Raw genomic sequence first — 15,501 nt, 5'->3', positions numbered from 1 at the left:
GTCATTCAAAATTCAGACAAGCTGACAACTGTTTTAGTTGAGGTTTCAAACAAATTCTTCCTACGGATGATGAATCCACTTACAATTTTAAACACATCTTTGAGTTTCATCCTGAATTATTAAATTGAATTTGAAAAATAAAGTTTGTGCTGCTTTACAGTTTTCTTTCTGAGTGTTATGTGGGGGCTTCAAAAAATTGCACCTGCAGTTGGCTGCAAATCTATTGATAGCCATAGAATCCATTTATTAAAAATTTTAAGACTCTCTGTATCTGGATTTTGCAAAAACTGTATCCATCTGAACACTGTCCTGGATAAAGAGGTTTAGAAAATGAATGGATATCTGTCTGAAATTGCATTTTTTTCTTAATTTACATAGTTCAAAATCATTCACACTGAAACAAATATTTTACTAATCATGTTTTGGTTTTGATAACATATATGATGTACTGTAACCTTTCAATGCTTTCAAGCACTCCTCAGTAGGTATTTTTGACCTAATCTTCCCCAGCTCCTTCCTGTTGCTTGATGTGATTTTGTGAATGACCTTCTTTTGTTCAACCCTCACATTCTATTTATTGAGGCCAGGAGATTGTGATGGCCAATAAAGCCATCACAATTGAATTTACATTATTTTAAACATTTGGCAGCAGATATGGAAGTGAGATTGAGGTCATGCTCTGGCTGGAAGCTTTGTAACCAACCTTACTCTGAGGGTGGTACCCATGGACTAGGGAATTGCAAATGTAATGCCCATTACATTGCCCCTAATGTAATGCCCATAAATAGTGACAAAACTGAACTAAAGAATTACAGGTCAATAAGATTGATTTATATTATACATAATATTATGAAAATAATAATTCAAATTAATTATTAGGGATCCCTCTTGGCTAATTGAGAGGCATAAAAAAATAGCTGGGAGGAATAGGGCTTCAGTCTGAAAGGAAGGATGGTGGGAGCTTCAGGAGGAAGGCCTCATTAGTAATGGACCAATGGGCTAATGGAGTAATTGGCTGGCTCACAGTCCTTTGGGACTCAGTGAAAATACAGCTTACTCTGTACTGAAGGATGTGGTTCTGAGGAACCACATTGGCCAGCGGGGTGAAGGTGTTGGTACCTGGAGGAGTGAGGCATTACTTAGCAAGTTGCCAGTGTACTTTCTGCCCAAACTGAAAGTGAGGAGTCTAGACAGCACAGGTTGAGTCCTGAGTACTCTGTCTCTTATCATTACCAGATAGAGGGGGAGTTCTCGGAGTGTCATGAAAGAATTAAAATCAAACTGTCAGAGGCACAGGTCTTGATTATGTAGTGGCATCTCTGGCCAAACAGGATCAGCTGGGCTAGCCAGTGATGGTTGTTAGTGAAGATGTGGTCCTTGGTAAAATGTTGAGTTGAAGGGATTACTTTAATGAATACTGCAATTGTGTGACAGAGCTAGTCTAATGTAATATGCTAGTGCCTTTTGCTTAAAAGAGATAAATCACAAGATCTAGTCACTTGTGAGGAGATTCAAGTGAAGAATCTCCTAGGAAGAAGAAGTGTGTGCAGTCAAAGAGCACTATAATAGAACAAGGATTCTAGGAGGAATCTGAAAGAAAGAGTTATTACAATATGAAAAATGAATGTGATGTGTTGGAATTTGGCACACATCACCCTGTGGCTGTCTCAGTACACTTGCTGTTCTTCATTAAATTCAACTTGCTTCAAACATATACCTTTGGAGCCATAGGTGTCTTTAGACTACTTTCTGGGCCATTTTTTCAATTGAGATTTATACTGATACAACTTTCCGATGCAAATTGAAATTGATTAAACATCCAAATATTTTTAAAGATCCCCAATGGATCCACCAGATGATCTTATTTAAGATCAAAACTGAAATATAAATTAGAAGACAAGCGGATTGAGATGAAGTTCATTTAAAAATCGTGACTTGAGACAATTTTAGAAAACAAAGGGTTATGGGAGCCTGAAACAAGCAATCCAGCCATGCTGTTGAAACTGATACCTGCCTACATGAGTTTCTTGAATTAGTCAGATATTTTCAATCAAATGTGTTAGGTGGTCTCTTGATTATCTTTGTATTCTTTAAATTTATAATACAATTTGCTGTTAAAATATAAAATGTCTGGATTAAGTCAAGTTTTAATTCTGTTAAATGAAATGACTAAAACAGACCACTTCAGTGAGAGTTTCTCTTCAGATTTGTGTTTATAATAAACATTATCATTTTTTATGAAAACAGCCATTTGTTTCACACTTTAGTCATTATATAATTTGTATTCTATTTTATTAATTGAATACAAGACTGAAGTAAACGTCTTTGAAAAGTTTTTATACCCTTCTCAGGATATGTGCCTTTATACAACTTTTTCCTTGATGTGTTTTCTATGGTCTTTGGTCTTCATGGTGGAATTTTTGCTCAAAATTCACTACCTGACTGAAGAACCTTCCAGAAATGTGTGTATTTATTCTGAAATCACGGGAGCAACTATTATTGCACACGGGGGCCTCTGAATTAATTTTGTGGCTCTTTAAGGTATTTGAAGTGCCTGAATTAGTTTAGATTAACCATAGCAAAGAGGACTGAATACCTACAGTATATAATCATAACTATTCTATTTTTCTTTCACATTAATTTTATTTATGTTTGTTTGGAAAGTGTGGAGTAGGTTGTGCAATGTCCTGTATATATCAAATATTAATTGCCACTTCAATGTGTCATGACTGCATGCTTTAAAGCAGCAACATGTGAAGACTGTGCCAAGGTCTGAATGCTTTTGCAAGGCACAGTAGTTTTTAAGTCACATTTTATTTCTTCAAATATGCTGATAAAAATTCAGCTGTTCATTAATAAGATGGTTGTATTGTTTGGAAACATTCTGTGATAGTTAAGGTTTACTGTACAGTAAAGCAAGGGATCTCTCTGATTCTGGAGATCTGGTTAGTATTATAGTAGTATACTAGGTCACCTGTGCTTAAAGATTGGTGTCATCTGTAATCTATTGATGAATTAATTAAGATGTACATTTCAGAGAACTCGGGTCTTTGATGGCTGAAGAGTACTTAGATTTTAGTCGTAAATGATCTCAAATTGAACAAATCACCTGTTCAGTGATTGTAGTGGAACTATTCTGTAGCATAAGGAATTGGTGGTTTAATGCATATGTACAAAACTTGACTGGCTCTCCAGGACTGAGTTTGCAGATCTGTTTTATAAAATAATAAATTCCAGAACAATGGGACTTTTGTAGAGGAACAGGGATTATTAATTAAGATAAAGGATACCTGCTGAAGTCATTATGTTAATGAAGGGCTTATGATCTATTATGATTAATAATTATTGATCATAATGATTATGATCTAGTCATGTAGACCAAAAGGTATCTCAAACACAACAAATTGGTATTAAAACCAATAGCCTTTCAGTATATACAGTAATTACCTAGATAATATTCAACACCATGAAACAAAATACAGATACATGAAATAAAAAACAAAAACAAAATGTACCAACAAATATAGATTGAATATTTTTAACATTCTTTATTTAAACTACATTTTCAATCAAAAGTAATCTGTTGCTTTTTTTTTCCATTTTCTTCAAAGTTATACTGACCTAAAACTTGAAAGGAGAAAAGCAAGGAGAAAATCTTTTTTAGGGTACTTAAAATTGTATCTGCTTTTTGTAACTTAAATTGTTTTTCTGTGGTTCTGAAATAATCTTCATCTTATGCCAAAATGTAACAAAGTGACAGTAATTTTAGAACAGAAACCAGATACATATCTGGATTTGGTTTACAAAATGTATATTTTTCACATGTATAATTATAACACTGGCTTTCACTGGGTCAAAGGTCAGTGAAAGATAGACAAACACAGTTTACTAAAATATACAACCATGACACGTGTTCATCAACTCAATATCTCTTAATACTGAATTCATACACTTTCACACTTATTGAAGGGATAGGGATTATCTGATATTAGAGAACAGCAAACTCTTTAGTTAATAAGTTAAGACCCACCAGAGGAAAAACAGAAAAATATCCCAACATTGTTAAAATTTTGACTAAAATGTATGCAGCTCTAACATGAATGGTGTCATCTTTTCACAGCAGGAACAAAATGTGCTTAAAACGTATGCCAAATTTGAAGAAAATAGTGTATGTGTATGTACAATAATATTATGTAAAACCTTTCACTATTATGTAGAAAAAAATCAGTTGTTTTTTTTCTGTCAATTAAGTGATACAATGTTTTTAAGAAAAAGGCTCCATTTGTAGTTCCTGTAAAAAAATCCCACTCTCTCTGGTCTATGTCAAACCCAGATTGGTGATTACAGTTCGGGCATCAACTATTTCACTTGGAATCCCAAAAGGATTTGTGGAGTTCTTGATAGGAGTATCTTAATACGGCAAAATGTTTTTTCCAACTTTTATCAGCTACAGTAGTTTACTTTGAGGTCATTACCGCATGTCGTTTTGAGATTTATTTTTTAATTCCAGTTAATTAGCTCATTAGTTAGCGACTGATACTGAGGATATGAAGTTTCTGCTGGGATCCTGTCCATCTCAAAAACTAGTTTGTAGCTCAGCGAGGACTGAGAACAATTTAACTTGGAAGAAATGGAAAACAAAAACCCCCAAAGTAATAAAAATATAAAACACAGTCATTTTCCTTTAGGTTTCTTTTGCAATACTTTTCAATTTGCTGAAACGGAATTCTTTGAAGTTAATTTGAAAAATGTAAATTATTTCATTGAAAAGCACTGGAAAATGTGCAGAAATTGTGATTTTTTACAATTCCAGACTGATAAAGCTTCAGATATTCAGGAAACCACATACCTAAAGGCATTTTTCCCTCACCCATGGTACATAAACTACAAAGAGGAATTGTAGCCAGAATCTCTCATGAAAAAGAAAAAAAGAAACAACTAAAATAAGTGCAAACAGCAGGATGTGAAGTAGACTGCAAACCCAATAGAGTGGGGAAAGCCTGAAGCTACATTAAGCTCAAGGAAACCCAAGTGATCAAATGCCAGTTGCACAGACAGGATGTCCTAGATGCTGTTCTGGAAAACTCAATGAAAACTTTGTGCTGTACGCCAGCTGATATTTTATTTTTAGATTAGACACAGGAGAGCAGCTGAATAACGGTGAATGTGTTAATTGCCTTGATAAGTTACTGATGTGAAATCAAATCATGAACGTGTGTTACCACTCCAGTTTAATTAGCTACTCCTTAAAAAACAATAGGCCATTATAAAAATAAATGTACTGTACATATACAGCTAGCTGTATAGAAGAGATATACACACATAAGGCAAGATTACACCTCTAGTTTTTGTGTTTCTGCCTCAGCATAAGTATCACAATTTCTGCGCATTTTCCAATGCTTTTCAACGAAATAGTTAAATTTTTCAAATTAACTTCAATGGATTCCACTTCAGCAAATTGAAACTGTGACTAAGGACCTGCGCCTGTAGCTGGAAGGTTGCCGGTTCGTATCCCACAGCCGGCAGAGAAATCCTACTCCGTTGGGCCCCTGAGCAAGGCCCTTAACCCCAACTGTTTTAGGGGCGCCGTATAAATGACTGACCCCGCGCTCTGACCCCAAGCTGTCTGTGTGTCTCATGGAGAGCAAGTTGGGGTATGCGAAAAGACAAATTCCTAATACAAGAAATTGTATATGGCCAATAAAGTGATCTTCTCTCTTCTCTGTTCAGTTACTCAGGTCACTTTATCTCAGAAAATAGATTTGACACAATGTATACTGCAATAAAAACATAATGACATCCTCTTAAGTGAAGTTGTGCAATAAATCCTTAGAAGATCCCTCTTGCCACTAATCTGAATTAAAAATGTTTAGGGAAAACATTTGTAAGACTCCATTGAGTTGACAGATGTGCAACAAATCCACCACTGCATGGAATTTGTGGAATGGCATTTGGTGGGAAGATATATTGATTTGAATTGAGCTGTATAAATGCAATTGATTAATGAGTTAGACTATTCATATACAGGTGGTTCAGGTGGGTAGCTGCATCAGCATGCGTAGTCTGCAAAGGAACAAGTAATAGGTTTATCCCATGCTGAAAAGAGCAGAGAGAAACCAGATCGTTTCGGCTGTGGAGCCTTCTTCAGGGGTGAGAAAGACAGGGCAGACAGCAAAGATTAAATAGCACAGAAGAACAAAAACTGGGAGGTGGGAGAGGGGAGAGTCAGAGAGGCCACTCAGGTGGTGCAAACTGAAGAGGGGTGAAGAAAGGTGTGAAGTCGAAACCTGCATGAGAATAGACAAGATTACACGAAAACAAGTCTGTCATTGAGAGAAGAGGGAAGGTGTGAATTAGTTTAGTTTCTGTTGCCTTTCTGCTATGAGAGGTTGCTGGAGGTACAAGAGGTTGCATGAATCTGAAGAGTATTTAAACAACCTTTACTTCCCTTGGATATCATTAAGATGATTTCCAAGGCCAGAAGACCTGTATCTTTTTCTCTTAAATGTGAACTTTTATGCTATTTGATCTTCTTAGGGTAAAGTGGTTCCTGGAACTGGATGAATGGATTTACAAGAATGCAGATCATTATGTGCTACTGCAAACAACTCCACTGTAATATATCAGAAATCCCAACCAAGAAGACATAGATTTTTAACAGATTTTGGATATTCATCCAATGCTAAATATGTTTGTTTGAAGAAGCCAGGCTCAGATATTGCTGTTCAATTCCTCACAGCTCATAGCTCTCACTGTGTTTAATGTTTTAAGGTTATGTTGCCAAAGTCCATATCTATACATATTGTAAATCAAAAAATACTTACTACTCAGCCTTTTTGGGAATTCCACGTCTCAATTTATATATGAACACATGGAGAGAACTAAACTAAGACCTAAATTCTACATGCCACAATTCACAAAGCTTATTTATTTCTAATTAGATACTGGTCATGGGACTATTAGAATGCAGGGAGATATATCCTATGCGTTATTTTTTAATTGCTATTTATGTTTTTCAAGTTAACTGTTCATACAGGATTTAGGTTACCCAGTCGACATTCAATGTACTGTAAGAATCATGTTTGCTTTGTTAATACAGTGGAAGAAAAGAACTGTGAAATGCCTTCTCATTTATTACATGATGTAATTCACACTGGTATCAGTGTGATATCAGTTACACCAGACACTCTCCAACTGTTGATGACATCCTACACTCAGGGAAATCTCTGTGAATGAAGTGGTTATCTGAAGAATTAAGAATGTTTTCAATTTTAAAGTCAAACATACAAACAATTTCCAGTCTGCTAATTTACTGTAGTCTCAAAACAAAATATCAGTTGTACAATAAAACAGTATTAAGTCCTGTTTGTCTCTGTGGAATGTTAGCATATATAACAACATGACAACATTATAAACACTAGAATTGTGTAAATATTTGTCATTTTATTTGTGTCAGTGTCATTTTATATTTCGTGGAATTTGGTGCAACATATGTGCTGTATAGATGCAGACAGACTGGTGTCTCATCCAAGGTATATCCTGTCTCCTATTGCTTGCCAGGATAGACCCCAGCTCCCCAGCGACCCTACATTGTATAAAGTGGTTAAAAAACGGATGGTTGTAGTAGATGAAGGTATTCCCAGCTTGCCTCTGCAGATCCCTATCTTTGACTATTCCCATCTGTGTCACTCCCACAATCGTCTTAATTTCTTTTCCCATCCTTCACGAAGCTCGCTTGTTGGTCTAATCTTCTCCCTTGAGATCCATTTCAGAATTTCATATATCCAACACAGATTAAATATATGATTTAAAGGTATCTCAGCAGCCTAACATATATTTCCCCTACCTTCAATTCAGACCCAAAAAACAAGGCTAAAATTGTAGCTAAAGATAACATATTTAATGATAAGAAATTATCTCATTTAACATACTGTAAGTATCTTGATATGAAGTGCAGTTCTTTCAGTGTTTAAAGCAGTTTTGGGGGATGTCATTAGTTTTTGAAGAGGCATAGTAGTATAAGATAAAGAATTCCCCTACATTTAAATAAAAAAATAAGTAATGCATAGGATTGTTAACAGGAAAAGGAGAGATTGTTAACTTCGCTTCATATCGAGAACATTAAATTATAACTATCAGAAGTGCCACAGCCAAATAAATCATAGAGTACTGACAATGAGAAAGCAGGGTTTGGAGTCGGTAGACAGGGTTTTGCAGTTAATATCCAGGGACTTGAATCACAGTCACCAGGACTGCAAGCAACTCTCTAAGAGCATTTTAAAACAGGCACACCTCTCTTACAAAACTCTTCTGTTGGACTCTTCGCTGTGCTTATTCCCTCCGTATGATTCTAGTCATGTCTTACTCCCAGCTGGCACCAAGACACCAACTCCACAGGTGTTAGTTACTTCACTGTACATTAAAGAGACAACCCCTGATCCTCCCTCCACACAGACACTAATGAAGTGTCACTCCTCTTGCAGGATGTATGAAGAAACTGGAGAAACAGCCAGCATCAGGTAGGGCCAAGATCCAGATAGAACAAACAGCAGGATGATTTACAACAGGGGAGAGGATGAGACTGATTTACATACTTCATCCAGGCATGGTAGAGCTCTCCAGGTGTATTATATTTGTACTGAAGACTGTTAACAAATTAGAGTTGTCATTAATCATTTTTGAGAAATAAAATTAGAAAAAAACAACTAAGGAAGACTAGGATGATTGTGTAAAGTGTATTTTCAGTAGTTTGGCTAGATCCTAATAAAGACGAGAGAGACTCGATATGCAGAATATATTTGGCGCAGATCACCTGGCTGAAGGGATTTTGGCCGCCTCACCATAAGGATAGGGCTGCCTGATTCCCTCTGTATTGTAAGGATGAGCCAGGGGGTTGCTGAAGGGGTGTAGATGGGGTGGCCAGAGGGATATACAATTCAATCAGTTCAATTTATTTTTATATAGCGCCTTTCACAGCAAGGTTGCCTGAAGGTGCTTAACAATGCAAGTGACCATACATGTTGTGAATACAAAACAGAAAAGACCAGAAGACAATAGAGGAGAGGAACCAAAAACTCCTTAGTAAGGAGAAGAAAAACCTCTAGGGGTCCAAGGTCAACTGGCTAACATTATACAATTAAAAAAAGAAATGAATGAATGAGGGTATTAATCCATCCATCATGTCTTCTGTATGTCAGTACTCCATACAGATCTCTGTAGACCAGCAAAATCCTCCTAAATTATAGCGATATCCATGATGTCCCTCTTGGATGCATGGCAGTGATGCAGCATCCAACTCAGATGGTGCCAAGTCCGGGCGTCATCCGGACATGTGAGGAGTAGAATAGGATAGTTTGGTCAGAACAGATGTATCTACCTGGTGGGCCAACATAGAGACACACAATGGCATGTACAGCAGCAGCAGCAGCAGCAGCAGCCATGGTTGCAGCAGGCTATAATGTAAGGTGTGAGTAGGCTAGACTGAAGTAATAGGTCTTCAGTCTGGATATGAAAGAAACTCGCTATGGGAAGTCCCAGGTACAAGACTTACACATATGCAGGCAAGCGGAAGGGTGAGATTTTAAAATCTAACTTTCCTCTCAAATTTTCTTATAACTTCATTATAATTCCATACAGGTAATTCAACATAATTTATATGAAAACAGAATGATTTTATCTTGAAGATAAAATCATGCAGTCTTTGAAAGCTTTAAGTGAAGACTAAATATTTTTACTTTGTTAAATTAGTTGGAAATCTTGATTCAAGGAACTAATACTCAGCATATTTCCCAAAAGATGGATTTTCAGTCAGGCAAATGTACTTGGATGGATTTCTTTTAAACAACGATTTGCATACAATACATACAGTATACCATAACAGTAGGATAATCTGTTAACAGTAATATTATAGGCTTGAGATATGCAGCAATCAATTGTGAAAGGAATCCAATTCCAAAAATGCTCAGTTTAGAAGAGCAGATCTACTGTACCTTAAAACTGTGATTAAGAATTTTCTTATTCAGTCACATTTCTAAATTTCTCAGGGACAATAGCTTTATTCCTCTGGAAATATGTAAGCATCCAAGAAGGGAAAAAATAGTCTGTTCAAGTCTCAAACCTATACTAGACTTAACGATCATGTTTTGTTCCTTTTATACTTGGAGGAACAGTTCCTTGTGGTCAGCCCTAAAAGGTTGGAAAATGAAACACACTTAAATAAGACTTACGTGGCCTTCCCTCAATTGCCACAATGCAACTGTTTAGCCACCTAGAGCTCTGTAATCTTTTAAAGCTTTCAATGCTTAAAATAATACATTTTCTAATAGAATTTATACCATCATCAGCAAAGTTTTTTTTCTCCACTTTTTCAACATTTTTAAAGATTTATTTTGAACTGGCATTGACAAAACAGTTTTTTGTTACTGTTACTGCAGTATATTGTGGAAATCATGTGTATTATGATACATCTTTTGTACAGTACATCATGTGTACAATGACACAAGCTGTACACTTCATAATAGTTGATAACAGGAGTCAACTTACACTAAACAATAGAGCGCATGATCTAATTTGTTAAATTTATGATCTTCTTTTGAGGAATCAATATTTTGATTGCAGTTCTCATTATTTTACCACTCACCATAGACAGTATTTGATAACACTGCCCAATATACTGTACATGCTTAAAAGTTACATAACATTACTGTATATTCCAGTTTAGCAGGTACAGTACAGCACCCAATGATTATAGTTGAAATGTACTTTTGAGTCATAGGAATAGCTGCTATTCTAATTCCTAGAATAAATCTGCAAATGATTTTTTTTTTTGTTTGGTGAAAACAGGTGTTCCTAAACATTATGCAAATTAGGTGGGCTTGTTTTTCCAATGTTTTTAGGCACTGTATTTTTGGAGGTGTCTGTGTGTGTGGATATGCATGATACATAGTCCTCCACAGAATATCTGTACTGTATAAGGCAATGTGTTAGGTGTCCAAAATGTGTATTTTGGAAATACAAATACAAATCTGTGATGAATGCCCGACCATGTAGCTTTGTTCACTGCTGTGAAACTGTCATCTGCACAAGGTTTGAAAAGTTATATCCAGCCAAGTTCACAGTACGCTTGCCAGCAGGAACTGGTCCAGGCTATTCTCAAAGCACTGACAGCAAGAGAATAGAATTTGTGACCCAGAACACACAACTACATATAATAAAACAAAAGAAAATCCAATGGCAGGCACAATAGACGGGTACATTTTTAGATGAAACATGCCATTTTAAAGAAATAATTTTGTTGCATTTTATACTGTCTAGCAGATTTAACAAACTGCAACATAAGCATGAAATAGAAACACACCCACACTATTGCTATTAAAAAATACTTTTAATTTGCTATTTAACAAAACATAAGAACAGAGCATTTAATCCAATCAACCACAAAGCCATTTAGCAGAACCACACCAGAAGAGGACAAAAGATCACCTGGTGACAAATAGTGTGAAATTACTTTTCCAAGGAACCTCTGTGAGAATCAAATCCTGCTGAGGGTCCCTTGTTAATTTAAGTAACATCATTCTGTTAAGTAACAAAGTTATTTTCTGGAACAGTGTAAACAAGCATGCAGTTGTCAATATTTTTCTTGTATTATGAGCTAGTGATACCTTGTATCTTCCATGAATTAGAATGGGAAATTGATTTAGTCTTAAAACCCATGTTCCCATCCCCAATACCATTTGATTAATTAAAATAAAAAGTAACCTACTACACCTTGGCTCTAGTTCTGCTTGGAACTGAATTACTTTCCTTATTTAACATGAGAAAGAAACTACAAGAAAGAGCAGCCCAGCTGCTGTCTTCTTCTCTTTCTAAATGTTTGAAATGTTTTACAAATGGAATGTAACACAAACACTGGTATGTGTACCATAATAGAGCAGAAATAAGTGATTATCTTAGCAGAGCATGAAAAATGATAACCACACACTTGGTACAGGTGTTTCACATCAATATAGAAGCTTTATTAGTCAGGCGGGTTGTTATCTATTCATTATTTTGTTCTCATAACTGAAAGCCGGGGGTGAAAGTTAAAGAGACGAAACTGCCAACTTCTGTGGGTCAAAGGGCAACTGATGTGGTGGCACAGAGAGTGGAATAGAGCAGACTGAAAGTAACCTTACTGCTCAGTGATACCGAGCTGATGAAACCCTTTAGCCAGTGGGTTTTCCATTTCTTCAAGGCAATCTGGAAATGTAGATTTTCCAGCAAGACAAGAAAGGAATGTCGAGGGCTTGTCTTGGCCAGCTCTTTCCCCTGAAATGAGTCCAAAAGAACATCTGTAGGGCCAGCTCGCCAATGACCACAACATGAGAGAACCATGACCAGCTAGCTGCAGCTGTATGGGAAATGTGGCAGGGCACTGCACAGCACTCTGTCCAGAGAATGAGCAGGTGCATTTGTCTGCACCAGGAGACAAGACTTGTTAATGCTCAGGGAGAAGATACCCCAACATTACCAACTTTAATGTTTTTATTTTGACAAGTAAGAAATTTGCATAATGAAAATATTTTCTGTAATTTATTTATAAATGATTTGATTTTTTAAAAAAAACATGAGACTGAGTATTACATTTCTCTTCTGTATGCATTTCTTATTCTAATCTGTGTATTTCTGTCAACAGGGTGACAACCGAATAGAAACTTAGAAATTTATCATCGCCTTTTGTTATTAACCATACAGATAATATTTAGAGTTGGACGGACTGTACACAAGCAGGAAGATCATGACCAGTCTAAACTTTAAGATAATTATTTTAAGTTTAAATACAAAACAAAAAAAATCTGTTGCAACATATTAACATATGCAGGGACTATAAAATAATTCAATACATTTATCCAGAATGACATGACATAATATATACTGAGACTACAGATTTGTTTTTGATCACATTTGTCACATGTTCTAATGAAATATAGTGTAATCAAAGTGTAATAATTCCCAAGGCTATGGTGCCCCTACTTCTTAATAAAAAATGAGAAACCAAACTGAAGCTTAATAAATCGTACTCAGCAAGTAATTCAAATGAAAACAAATGTTTCATGAATAAGTTGAATTTTTATTTTTCTTCCACATCTACGGAACTATTACTGCAGTAATGTGTTTCATGCATCACAGGTTTGATCCAGCAATACTTTGACATAAATGTGTTTTCTATTATCGATTCCTGTAAATATTGCCTCTTAAAGAGTACCTGGGAGACTGTCTTGCCTGGTATATTATTAATGCAGCTATTGCACAGAATGACAAGCTGCATGCTTTGGCATCCACTATCACAGCCTAAGCAAGCTCACAGACGCCTCTTCTTTCCCACGGTGGCTGATGAATAGCAGTACACATCTTTCACAAGTGTTAACCAGGGTCCTTGAGTCACATGGTACACCACTTGACCAGATATAGTTACAACTACCTCAAAATGGGAAATCTCTCCTCTTGCCTCAGATTCTTCAGCCAAAATACTTTGGAAAAAGAAAAAAATGAAAACACTATCACATCATGAACAGAATATCTGTATTTCTATCCTATATGACAAGTACAAGCCCTCTCAAAAAATTTTTTGTTTCTTACAAAACTACTTTTTCCAAATATCATGTAAGTAGATTGCTAAAATACATTATACTATAGGCATTATTTGTTGTGATTGCTGAATGAGAGCTATAAAAGATTTCTTATCAAATGAATGACCACTTGGGAAACATCCAGTAAGCTATTTTACAGCATATGTAATCTCACCATAGGTCAATATGCACTTCAAAGCACCACATTTTGGCTCATTTCACTGCTGTGTTTCCTAGAGGTAAACTGGCATGCCTTTAAATTCTCTGAAGAGCTTCCAATAAGCCTGTCACAGGACATGATATTGTTGGCTTCCCTTAATAAAAACGACTCCTGCTAAATTCTACAAAGTACATAAAATTATTTTTTCTTACATTAGGTGTGTTAGTTGCTGAAGAAGGGGGCAGCACAGTGACACAGAGTTGAGTGCTGCTGCCTCACAGCCCTGGGCTCCTGGGTGTGATTTTGGAACAGGGCGCCTATTGCGTTCCTTTTATGTATGGTTGATTTTTCTCCTACTTTGTGATGATATGCTGGCGTCTCTATATTATCTCCAAGGGCTTGTGTGTGAGTGTTCCGTGGTGGACTGCCACCTGTCCCACCCAGGGTGTAGACCTGCCTTGTGTCGTGTGGTTTCAGCATAGGCCCTGGGTTGCTGCAGCTCTAGCCAAAAAGAAGCAGCTTTCGGATTATGGGTGGATATCTGCAAACCGTTAATGAATTTTAAATTCAATGACCTCTTGGATAAATGACCAGTTGGATAAAACCCCTTGAGATGAGACTTAATGAAATGCATTGCAGGCACTATAACTTGTATTGTGGACTTCACTTTCATACAGCATCACCTCCTAATTTACAGTGATATTTTAGTTTTCTTTTTCTACATGCTGTGAAGAAGGTTGTAGCACAGTTAGGGTTTGCGCTTCTGGGTGTTTATTCAATTACAGTTGGAAGTGCAAATAGTTTTATCATACAGGAAGTAATAAGTATGAGTGAATTCTCAAGCCTATTTATCAAGCCGTTTATCAAGCCAGTTTTCCTTTCACAGGAACCAGGTTGCTGTTCTTGTGCTCCTCCTAGCACGTTCATAGCCTGATTTTTCTCTAGAGAATACGACGGATGTTCTTCATGTCAAATGTATAAAAAGAAGAGAAGAATACAATTTTTCAACTGAGTCATACATGACCTGGCACAGTACACTTTGAATAACTGCAGATATGTGCATTAATGATTCATTATGCACTTAATGTTCCCCTGATGTCTTAAGTCATAAGGTGACTCGCACTATAATGTTTAGTTGCTATGACTGTTGTACGAATCTTACAAGTACTTTGTTGTGAAATAAATGATGACATAAGAAACCATCTGCAGTACTCACCAGTTCACATGTAAACACATCATGGGTCAATATGCACTACATCAGGAAATAAGAATGTTAACAAAGAAAAACACTAAATTCTTCATTTCTTCCTATGGCAGATATGCACATGAATGAAAAAGACCTGCATGATGTATTTAGTGCTTTTTCTGATTGGGAACTGAACATGGTGGTCAAAGAGAGCACTGCTAATAAACTGGAATGAACAATATACTGTACCTCAAGACCACAAAGTTATCTTTGTCTCTGAAATTTGAGAAAGAAAACTTTATACGGTGCAATAAGAAACAAAACAATTTATAATATATACTGTATAGTATATTATATTTATGAGTGCTAAGGGTTAGTTGTTTAAAGTAAAAGTTTAAAGTTTAAATGGAAAAATAGATTTTCTAGTTTTGGTTACTATTTGGTTACTACTATGTTACTATTAAGTACTATGTTTTGAAGAAATATAACATTTAAAAGAACTTTCAATGATTGTACTCCATGGAAACTCATTGTCATGTACTGTGCTT

This window comes from Atractosteus spatula, chromosome 5, assembly GCF_055471065.1.
Source record: "Atractosteus spatula isolate fAtrSpa1 chromosome 5, fAtrSpa1.hap1, whole genome shotgun sequence".
Taxonomy (NCBI): Eukaryota; Metazoa; Chordata; class Actinopteri; order Semionotiformes; family Lepisosteidae; genus Atractosteus; species Atractosteus spatula.
Note: the sequence above shows the minus strand (reverse complement) of the source record.